Source organism: Brassica napus, unplaced genomic scaffold (genome assembly GCF_020379485.1).
Source record: "Brassica napus cultivar Da-Ae unplaced genomic scaffold, Da-Ae ScsIHWf_2521;HRSCAF=3258, whole genome shotgun sequence".
Classification (NCBI taxonomy): domain Eukaryota; kingdom Viridiplantae; phylum Streptophyta; class Magnoliopsida; order Brassicales; family Brassicaceae; genus Brassica; species Brassica napus.
Window position 1 is genome coordinate 55,001 of NW_026015841.1, and position 10,000 is coordinate 65,000.

A 10,000-nucleotide genomic window follows, 5' to 3' on the forward strand; every position below is an offset into this window, starting at 1 on the left:
GCCATGGAAACTTCGGACTTGCCCAATAGTGGTCGGTGTGGGCCAGTCTTGGATGGCCTTGATCTTCTCCTCATCGACCTTCAAACCCTGTGAGCTCACAACAAAGCCTAAAAATATTAACTGGTCAGTGCAAAATACACACTTCTTGAGATTGGCAAAGAGTCCTTCCTGCCTGAGAGCCTTCAAAACCTGTTCTACATGACTAATGTGATCTGATAAGCATTGACTATAAATCAATATGTCATCAAAATAGACAACCACAAATTTACCAATGTAAGGCCTTAGAACCTCGTTCATAAGCCTCATGAAGGTACTAGGGGCGTTGGTAAGACCGAAGGGCATCACCAGCAACTCATACAAGCCTTGCTTGGTCTTGAAAGCAGTCTTCCACTCGTCTCCCTCCTTCATCCGAACTTGGTGATAACCACTCCTAAGATCAATCTTGGAAAACACTGTGGAACCACTCAGTTCATCTAACATATCATCAAGTCTAGGAATGGGGTACCGATATTTTATGGTGATGTTGTTGATGGCTCGGCAATCAACACACATACGCCATGTTCCATCCTTCTTAGGCACCAATAGGACGGGTACTGCACATGGGCTGAGACTCTCTCGAATATACCCCTTGTCCATGAGGTCTTGGACCTGTCTCTCCAGCTCCTTAGCCTCCTCCGGATTGACTCGGTATGCGGCTCGGTTTGGAAGTGGGGCGCCTGGCACAAAGTCTATCTGATGTTCGATGCCTCGGAGGGGTGGTAAGCCGGCTGGTATCTCTTCAGGGAACACGTCCTTGTACCGGTCCATTAGTCCTTGCATCTCAGCTGGACAATCTGGTACTTCAAAACCTGCAAAACAACCTTCCTTGAAAACCATTAGTAGCACCTGTGTGTCTTGCTGCAATGATTTAATCAATTTACTAGAAGAGATGTAAAGGTTAGTTTTACTAAACAATCCAGACTGATCCATTGTAATAACCCTCACGAGCCAATAAATTTTTGGTAGAGAAAAATCCCGCTCAACCAGTTTTTAGTTGGTTCGACCATGATTAATAAAAATAAAAATAGACCCGGTAGATTAATTTCTCGACGGGACTCTCTTGTGGTTGAAAGACCTTCACTTGATAGTTTGGTCGAGTCTTAAATATTTTGGTCGAATTTTTATTAAACTGGAAGAGATTTTTCGAGAACAAGACGAGAGCCAAAGACAAGGAATATTTAGTTAAAAATTATTGGAAATTATCAACCAACTGCTACAAGTAATTTTGGACCAGACTCATGTCTTCCACCAGCCTGCTTGCTCAGTCTTTAATCACATGACTTGCACCTGCCTGCTTGCTTAGCTTCTTCAGTAAATGGCACATGACAATCACAAGCTGCCTGTGTGCTTGCTTCCTCCTTTAATTATTTATGATTGGCTGGAAACTACTTCATGGGAGGGAAAGGACAGTATGGTGTAGATGATGAAACAGGTTGCCAGCTGTCTGCTCTCAGCCAAGCTTTGTTATGAGCTAAACCCTCAGGTGAAGCAACCACAGCTTGTATTTAACCCTCCTCCAGCTGCTTCCCACGTTCTGAAACCTACAGAAAAACCTAGAGAATTTCAGAGAGAAAGAGAGAAAGAAGAACAGAAAAATCAGTGAGAAAATTAGGAAAATAAATCAAGAAACAATTCTTGGTGATCTAATCTTCAACCCTAGACCAGTCTGTTGCTTTGAGAAAGATCAGAAGGTGAGATTTTAAAATAAAAACCTAGACCTAGTTCAGTTCAGATCATGATCAGGCCTTGATCTTTCTCTTTGATCAGTTCAGCTGCAAGCTTACCATGGAGAAGAGGATCAGCTGAGGCCATCTAGTCCTTTAGTTCATCTTGGTAAGCTTTGGTCTCCTAGCCTCAGTCAGTATCTGATCAGAACAGTTCATGGCTACCTTAGATCTTGGTCGGATCAGTTGTATAAGTTATGATACAGTTCAGTTCTTGTTTAGTTTCGGTTTGAATCCATCTCCTAAAACAGTTTGCTAAGCTGTTATGGATTGATTGGAGAAACGAAACTAAACTCAGTCTGATCTTGTCTTGAACTGTTGTTAACTGAATAGAACTGAACTGATCTGATCTGGTATGAAAGGAACCGAGCTTGAACTGATTTGATTTAAGTTGTTTAGCTTGAACCGAACTGTCGGATTGTTGATGTTCTGAACCCAACCTTACCCTGTTTTGATCAGCTAAGGTGTGGAGCTTTGCTAGTCCCATCCTATCCATTCAGTCTCTTGGTAAGCCACAATCAAGTGAGTCAGATGAGTTGTTGAGTTAACCATAGTAACCGATCAGAACCTTGTCCATTCTCAGGTCCATTCAGCTTTGTTCAAGAGGAACTTAAGTCTTGTCCAAGCCAGTTTCAAGACTGTTCTTTAGGTGAGTCTAGACAGATGTTGAGATAGATCATGAATGAGTCCTTGATTAAGTTAGTAAAGTGTCTGAATATTTAAGAATTGTGTTGTGTTTACTCATGGTAAACACTTACACTTAATGAATAATTTTAAAGTGAGGTTAATCCTAATCTTAGTACTTGTTCTCAAGTACTAATCTTAACTATGAAATAATCATGGTTTTGATTATGGATTAATCATGGTTTAATTAAGAATTAATCTTGGTTTAATTGAAAATTAATCTGAGATTAATTGAGTACTAATCTTGGATTAATTAAGTACTAATCTTGGATTAATTAAGGATTAATATGAGATTAATTAAGGATTAATCTAGGATTAGTTAAGAGTTAATTATAATTAATTAAGGATTAATTTTGGAATAATTATGGAAGTAAAATCATGTGAAGTCTTGTTATATTCACTATCCCTAAAGCCCCCGCATTACCGTGACTTGGTCCTGCGAACGGAACAAGGTCATGAAGACACGATGATGGGGTAGCTCCCTGGAGACCGTGTACTGCATGACGATGCAGTGTCGGATTGTCCATACCGGACATTCGACAATGATGGTGATGCTAACTCACTAGTCTCGGTTAGCCTTAGTGGTTTCTCGGGTCTAGTATATATATTGTATTATATGAGTATGGTAACGGGCGGGTGTTGTGGAAGTGATGTTTAAAATAAGAATTCACAATGATGATCGATATTAAAGTATAGTACTAGTACTTGCATGATCATGTATATGCATTGATAATTGCTTGATTGTTATTGATTGTGTTGTGATTCTAGATTCACTGAGTAAACTAGTTGCTCATGACTCATTTGTGTGTGCAGGTAAACCTTAGGCGGGAGACACTTAAATCTTTTGGACGGAAGGAGCGGCCAACCAGCGGTAGTATTTTGTTGTCCTTGCAACGTACGTTTTGATGTATATTTACTTAAAACGTTGTTGGGCGATAGGCCGTAGGGTAAACTATAACAGTTTGTAAGATGTTTAAAGTAAATAAATAATGTATAAAAGATGTTTATAAATCACGAGTTCTCATATGATATTAGTCCTTGTCCGGGACGAACTAACTATCGAATATTGCTTTATCGGGTTGAAAAGCCTAGAGTAATATCCGATAGGAGTGTCTGTGTTCTTTGGTTGTTGGTCTAAGGTGATCGGATTTATTTCGAGAACCTCGGGTCGACCATCAGGGAACATCGACCGTGTCATTTCCGGTTATCTACGATCGGGGGTGTCACAAAGGTGGTATCAGAGCATGGTTATACGATGCTTGAATGGGACTTGTTTCAAATAATTTTCGAGTCGAAAATGTGTCGCAAGGATAATTAGGATATGCTGGTTTGTTCCTTCTTTTAGAAATAGATAGACCTGGGTAGAAACTTACCATGATCTTTCGTTGCAGATGCCACCGAGAAGAGCACTCTTTGGACGCCGTGGAGGTCCAAACCTCCCAATTTCGATTTCATCATCTTCAGACTCTTCGCCGCCATCTACTCCGACACCACTTCCGACTGCTAGCTTTGATGCTACACCTTCGGGATCTAGCTTTGAGACTGACCCGTCTGAAGGGTCATATAATCAGACACCGGTGCACATGCCATTGTCTCCAGACCCGTATTTTATGGACATCGAGGTGGATGTGGTACACGATAGTCCAGTGCACGGAGATCATTACGCAGCTCCTGCATCTCCTGCCGCTCATATTCCACCGGCCCCTGCCGCACCTATTCCGGCAGCACAACCTCAACCAGCGCCAACTGATCCAGCTATAATAGCACTTCTAGAACTGATGGCTGAGATGGTGAATTTGCAACATCAAGCATTGAATGCACAGCGTGAAGCACAGCGTACTCAGCCAGCTCCAGTACCTACCACTTCTCATCCGGACTTTCTGAAGATAGTCATGATTATGAAGAACTTGGGGACGAAGCGTTACCAGGGAGGTACTGATCCCTTTGAAGCTGATGCATGGCTGCACAATCTCGAGCAGAACTTTGCTGCAACCCGTTGTCCGGTAGAATTCAAGAAGGACGTGGCTGTTTACTATCTGGAGAAGGACGCCATCAGTTGGTGGTTATGCGTAGAGAGGAACTTTGGAGACTTCAATCTGAGTTGGGCTGACTTCCGTACAGCGTTCGTTCGAAAGTACTTCCCACCGGAAGCCCGTGATCGATTGGAGATTAAATTCATGGAGCTAGTTCAGGGAGGATTATCTGTTAGGAAGTATGAGGCAGAGTTCACCCGTCTCAGGAAATATGTCCACTATGGTCGAGAGGACGAGATGATGATTATCCGTAAGTTCCTTCGAGGACTTAACCCATATATCAGGAGCAGACTTGAGGCAGTAGAGTTTCATAGGCTTGCTGATCTTGTTGAGCGTGCTGTGAACGTGGAGGAGGCCATTGCTGCTGAGAGAGCTTCTTCTAGCCATTCTGCACAACCTAGACGTCCATCCGTTCAAAGTCAGCCTCAGCCACATTCTCCTATGCCGCGAGGACGGGGAGGTAGAGCTTTTCGGGGAGGTCGATCTGGAGATCCTAGACCTAGAACCCCAACTTGTTTCACTTGTGGCCAGCTGGGCCATGTTAGGAGAGATTGTCCGACCGTGGGACAGTTCCAACCGGCTGTACCATCTCACATCACTTGTTTCACGTGTGGAGAGCGAGGACATTACGCGACATCATGTCCACACACTCATCTTGCTCAGCCTGTTGTTACGAGTGCTCAACCCGTTGTACCAGTTAACCCACCTTTACCCTTACCTCCTGCTAAGCGTCAAGCCACTGCTGGTAGGGCTTATGCTTTAGAGTTACCAGGACCATCCGGACCACCTCAGGGTCCGATTTCAGGTTTGTTTTCCTAACCAATTGAGTGTTGCATAATTTTTAAATGATTGGTAAATTGGTGATATAAATAAAAAATAGTATAAAGTTGTTGAGTAAGTAATTGAAGGGAAAGTCAATTATTGTCAGCGACTTTGCTTGTGGGTGGAATATCCGCCCACATCCTTTTCGATTTGGGAGCAACACATAGTTTTGTAGCTCCCGAAGTAGCATCATGATTCGATGGAGAATTCACTAAGGTGAATTTATCCATTCCCGTTCTCCTGGAGATCAAGTTCTTGAAACTGAAGGTGATTGGCTGTCAAGTTACCGAGCTAACCTTGATTGTGGTCGAAGGAAGATTGTTTTCGAGAGAGATACCCAACCCCCTTTAGCTTACCATGGCATAGTACCAAGTGTTGGAGCGTCATTAGTGTTAGCACTGAGAATTGAAAACCTTTTGGAGAAGGGTGAAGAAGTATACTTAGTGACCTTAGTTGTTGGACCAGTAGAAGACGAGAAAGAGCAGAACATGGAAGAAATACCAGTAGTCAGAGAATATGAGGACGTGTTTAAGGCATTAGAGGGATTGTCGCCGTCTAGGAGTAACGCCTTTAGTATAACCTTAGAACCCGGATCCGCTGCAATAGCAAAGGCACCATACCGAATTGTCGCTAGAGTTGGAGAACTAGCCTATAGACTAGAACTTCCACCTGATATGCCTATGCATCCGGTATTTCATGTATCGATGCTATGTAAGCATATACCAGATCCGAATATGGTCGAGCCGCAGCGACCAGAGAACTTGCAACCTAACCTCACCTATCCTGAAGGTCCTTTGCGAATAGGCGAACATCGTTTCAATAAATAGAAGAATAGGGAAATTTCGCAAGTTTAAGTATTTTGGGAAAAGTGACAGAGAGTTGTTATAACATGGAAGGATGAAGATAAGTTCCGAGCTGATTACCTAGAACTCTTCTCAGATACCCCAGTCGTCCAGTAAAGGTGTACACTTGTATTTTGAGAATTCGGGACGAATTCTTTTAAGGGGGGAAGAGTGTAATAACCCTCACGAGCCAATAAATTTTTGGTAGAGAAAAATCCCGCTCAACCAGTTTTTAGTTGGTTCGACCATGATTAATAAAAATAAAAATCGACCCGGTAGATTAATTTCTCGACGGGACTGTCTTGTGGTTGAAAGACCTTCACTTGATAGTTTGGTCGAGTCTTAAATATTTTGGTCGAATTTTTATTAAACTGGAAGAGATTTTCCGAGAACAAGACGAGAGCCAAAGACAAGGAATATTTAGTTAAAAATTATTGGAAATTATCAACCAACTGCTACAAGTAATTTTGGACCAGACTCATGTCTTCCACCAGCCTGCTTGCTCAGTCTTTAATCACATGACTTGCACCTGCCTGCTTGCTTAGCTTCTTCAGTAAATGGCACATGACAATCACAAGCTGCCTGTGTGCTTGCTTCCTCCTTTAATTATTTATGATTGGCTGGAAACTACTTCATGGGAGGGAAAGGACAGTATGGTGTAGATGATGAAACAGGTTGCCAGCTGTCTGCTCTCAGCCAAGCTTTGTTATGAGCTAAACCCTCAGGTGAAGCAACCACAGCTTGTATTTAACCCTCCTCCAGCTGCTTCCCACGTTCTGAAACCTACAGAAAAACCTAGAGAATTTCAGAGAGAAAGAGAGAAAGAAGAACAGAAAAATCAGTGAGAAAATTAGGAAAATAAATCAAGAAACAATTCTTGGTGATCTAATCTTCAACCCTAGACCAGTCTGTTGCTTTGAGAAAGATCAGAAGGTGAGATTTTAAAATAAAAACCTAGACCTAGTTCAGTTCAGATCATGATCAGGCCTTGATCTTTCTCTTTGATCAGTTCAGCTGCAAGCTTACCATGGAGAAGAGGATCAGCTGAGGCCATCTAGTCCTTTAGTTCATCTTGGTAAGCTTTGGTCTCCTAGCCTCAGTCAGTATCTGATCAGAACAGTTCATGGCTACCTTAGATCTTGGTCGGATCAGTTGTATAAGTTATGATACAGTTCAGTTCTTGTTTAGTTTCGGTTTGAATCCATCTCCTAAAACAGTTTGCTAAGCTGTTATGGATTGATTGGAGAAACGAAACTAAACTCAGTCTGATCTTGTCTTGAACTGTTGTTAACTGAATAGAACTGAACTGATCTGATCTGGTATGAAAGGAACCGAGCTTGAACTGATTTGATTTAAGTTGTTTAGCTTGAACCGAACTGTCGGATTGTTGATGTTCTGAACCCAACCTTACCCTGTTTTGATCAGCTAAGGTGTGGAGCTTTGCTAGTCCCATCCTATCCATTCAGTCTCTTGGTAAGCCACAATCAAGTGAGTCAGATGAGTTGTTGAGTTAACCATAGTAACCGATCAGAACCTTGTCCATTCTCAGGTCCATTCAGCTTTGTTCAAGAGGAACTTAAGTCTTGTCCAAGCCAGTTTCAAGACTGTTCTTTAGGTGAGTCTAGACAGATGTTGAGATAGATCATGAATGAGTCCTTGATTAAGTTAGTAAAGTGTCTGAATATTTAAGAATTGTGTTGTGTTTACTCATGGTAAACACTTACACTTAATGAATAATTTTAAAGTGAGGTTAATCCTAATCTTAGTACTTGTTCTCAAGTACTAATCTTAACTATGAAATAATCATGGTTTTGATTATGGATTAATCATGGTTTAATTAAGAATTAATCTTGGTTTAATTGAAAATTAATCTGAGATTAATTGAGTACTAATCTTGGATTAATTAAGTACTAATCTTGGATTAATTAAGGATTAATATGAGATTAATTAAGGATTAATCTAGGATTAGTTAAGAGTTAATTATAATTAATTAAGGATTAATTTTGGAATAATTATGGAAGTAAAATCATGTGAAGTCTTGTTATATTCACTATCCCTAAAGCCCCCGCATTACCGTGACTTGGTCCTGCGAACGGAACAAGGTCATGAAGACACGATGATGGGGTAGCTCCCTGGAGACCGTGTACTGCATGACGATGCAGTGTCGGATTGTCCATACCGGACATTCGACAATGATGGTGATGCTAACTCACTAGTCTCGGTTAGCCTTAGTGGTTTCTCGGGTCTAGTATATATATTGTATTATATGAGTATGGTAACGGGCGGGTGTTGTGGAAGTGATGTTTAAAATAAGAATTCACAATGATGATCGATATTAAAGTATAGTACTAGTACTTGCATGATCATGTATATGCATTGATAATTGCTTGATTGTTATTGATTGTGTTGTGATTCTAGATTCACTGAGTAAACTAGTTGCTCATGACTCATTTGTGTGTGCAGGTAAACCTTAGGCGGGAGACACTTAAATCTTTTGGACGGAAGGAGCGGCCAACCAGCGGTAGTATTTTGTTGTCCTTGCAACGTACGTTTTGATGTATATTTACTTAAAACGTTGTTGGGCGATAGGCCGTAGGGTAAACTATAACAGTTTGTAAGATGTTTAAAGTAAATAAATAATGTATAAAAGATGTTTATAAATCACGAGTTCTCATATGATATTAGTCCTTGTCCGGGACGAACTAACTATCGAATATTGCTTTATCGGGTTGAAAAGCCTAGAGTAATATCCGATAGGAGTGTCTGTGTTCTTTGGTTGTTGGTCTAAGGTGATCGGATTTATTTCGAGAACCTCGGGTCGACCATCAGGGAACATCGACCGTGTCATTTCCGGTTATCTACGATCGGGGGTGTCACATCCATGGCCCTCTGCATCTCGTACACCTCTTGTGGACTTAGAGGAGCCAGGCTGTGCTTCTTGTTGTTGTGGGTAAAGCTGTAGATGTTAGTCCTCCCATGGTGAATGGTCTCCTTGTCAAAATGCTAAGGCCTCCCTAACAGCAGATGGCCGGCTTGCATAGGAACCACATCACACTTCACCTGGTCCTGGTACTTACCAATACTAAAGGAAACAACAACTTGCTCCGAGATTTTAAGCTCCGTCTCATCATTGAGCCACTTGAGCTTGTATGGCCTGGGGTGTGGCAACTTTGCTAGTCCTAACTTTTCAACAAGGTACCTGCTGGCCACGTTAGTGCAAGAGCCACCATCAATAATTAGACTACATACCTTGCCTTCCACACTACATCTAGTATGGAAGATGTTCTCTCGTTGGACGGTTTCTGGATCAAAGAGAGCACTGAGAGCTCGTCTGACCACCAGCAGCTCACCAGTTTCAGCATAGTCCACTATCTCGTCTCCTGATTCAGCCATCTCTACATCGGCCTCGTCTTGGGACTCATACTCGCCGTCTGCCTTAAGGATCATGACACGCTTGTTCGGGCAGTCCCTGGCGTAGTGCCCCTTCCCCTGACATTTGAAACAAGTAATATCACGAGTTCTTTGAGCTTGTGTTTGTCCCTTACCTGGTTCGGATGAACCTGGTTTGGACTGGTCGGTTTGGTTCTTCTTGAACCGGTTTTCCACTTCAATGGATTTGTTCTTCTCAGCCCCCTTGGATCCGGATGAAGGCCATGGCGTCTTGTTCCTGGCACTAGAGGCGTTCTTCCTCTTAATGTGCTGCTCGGCCTGTGTGGCATAGTGGAGGAGATCATTGAAGTTGACGTAGGTCTGCCTCTCCACCTTGCGAGCGATGCGGTCTTGAAGGCCTTCCAAGAACTGAGCCATCATAACCTCTTCGGTCTCGCGCGTCCTGAGCTTGTTCTTGAGAGCCTCA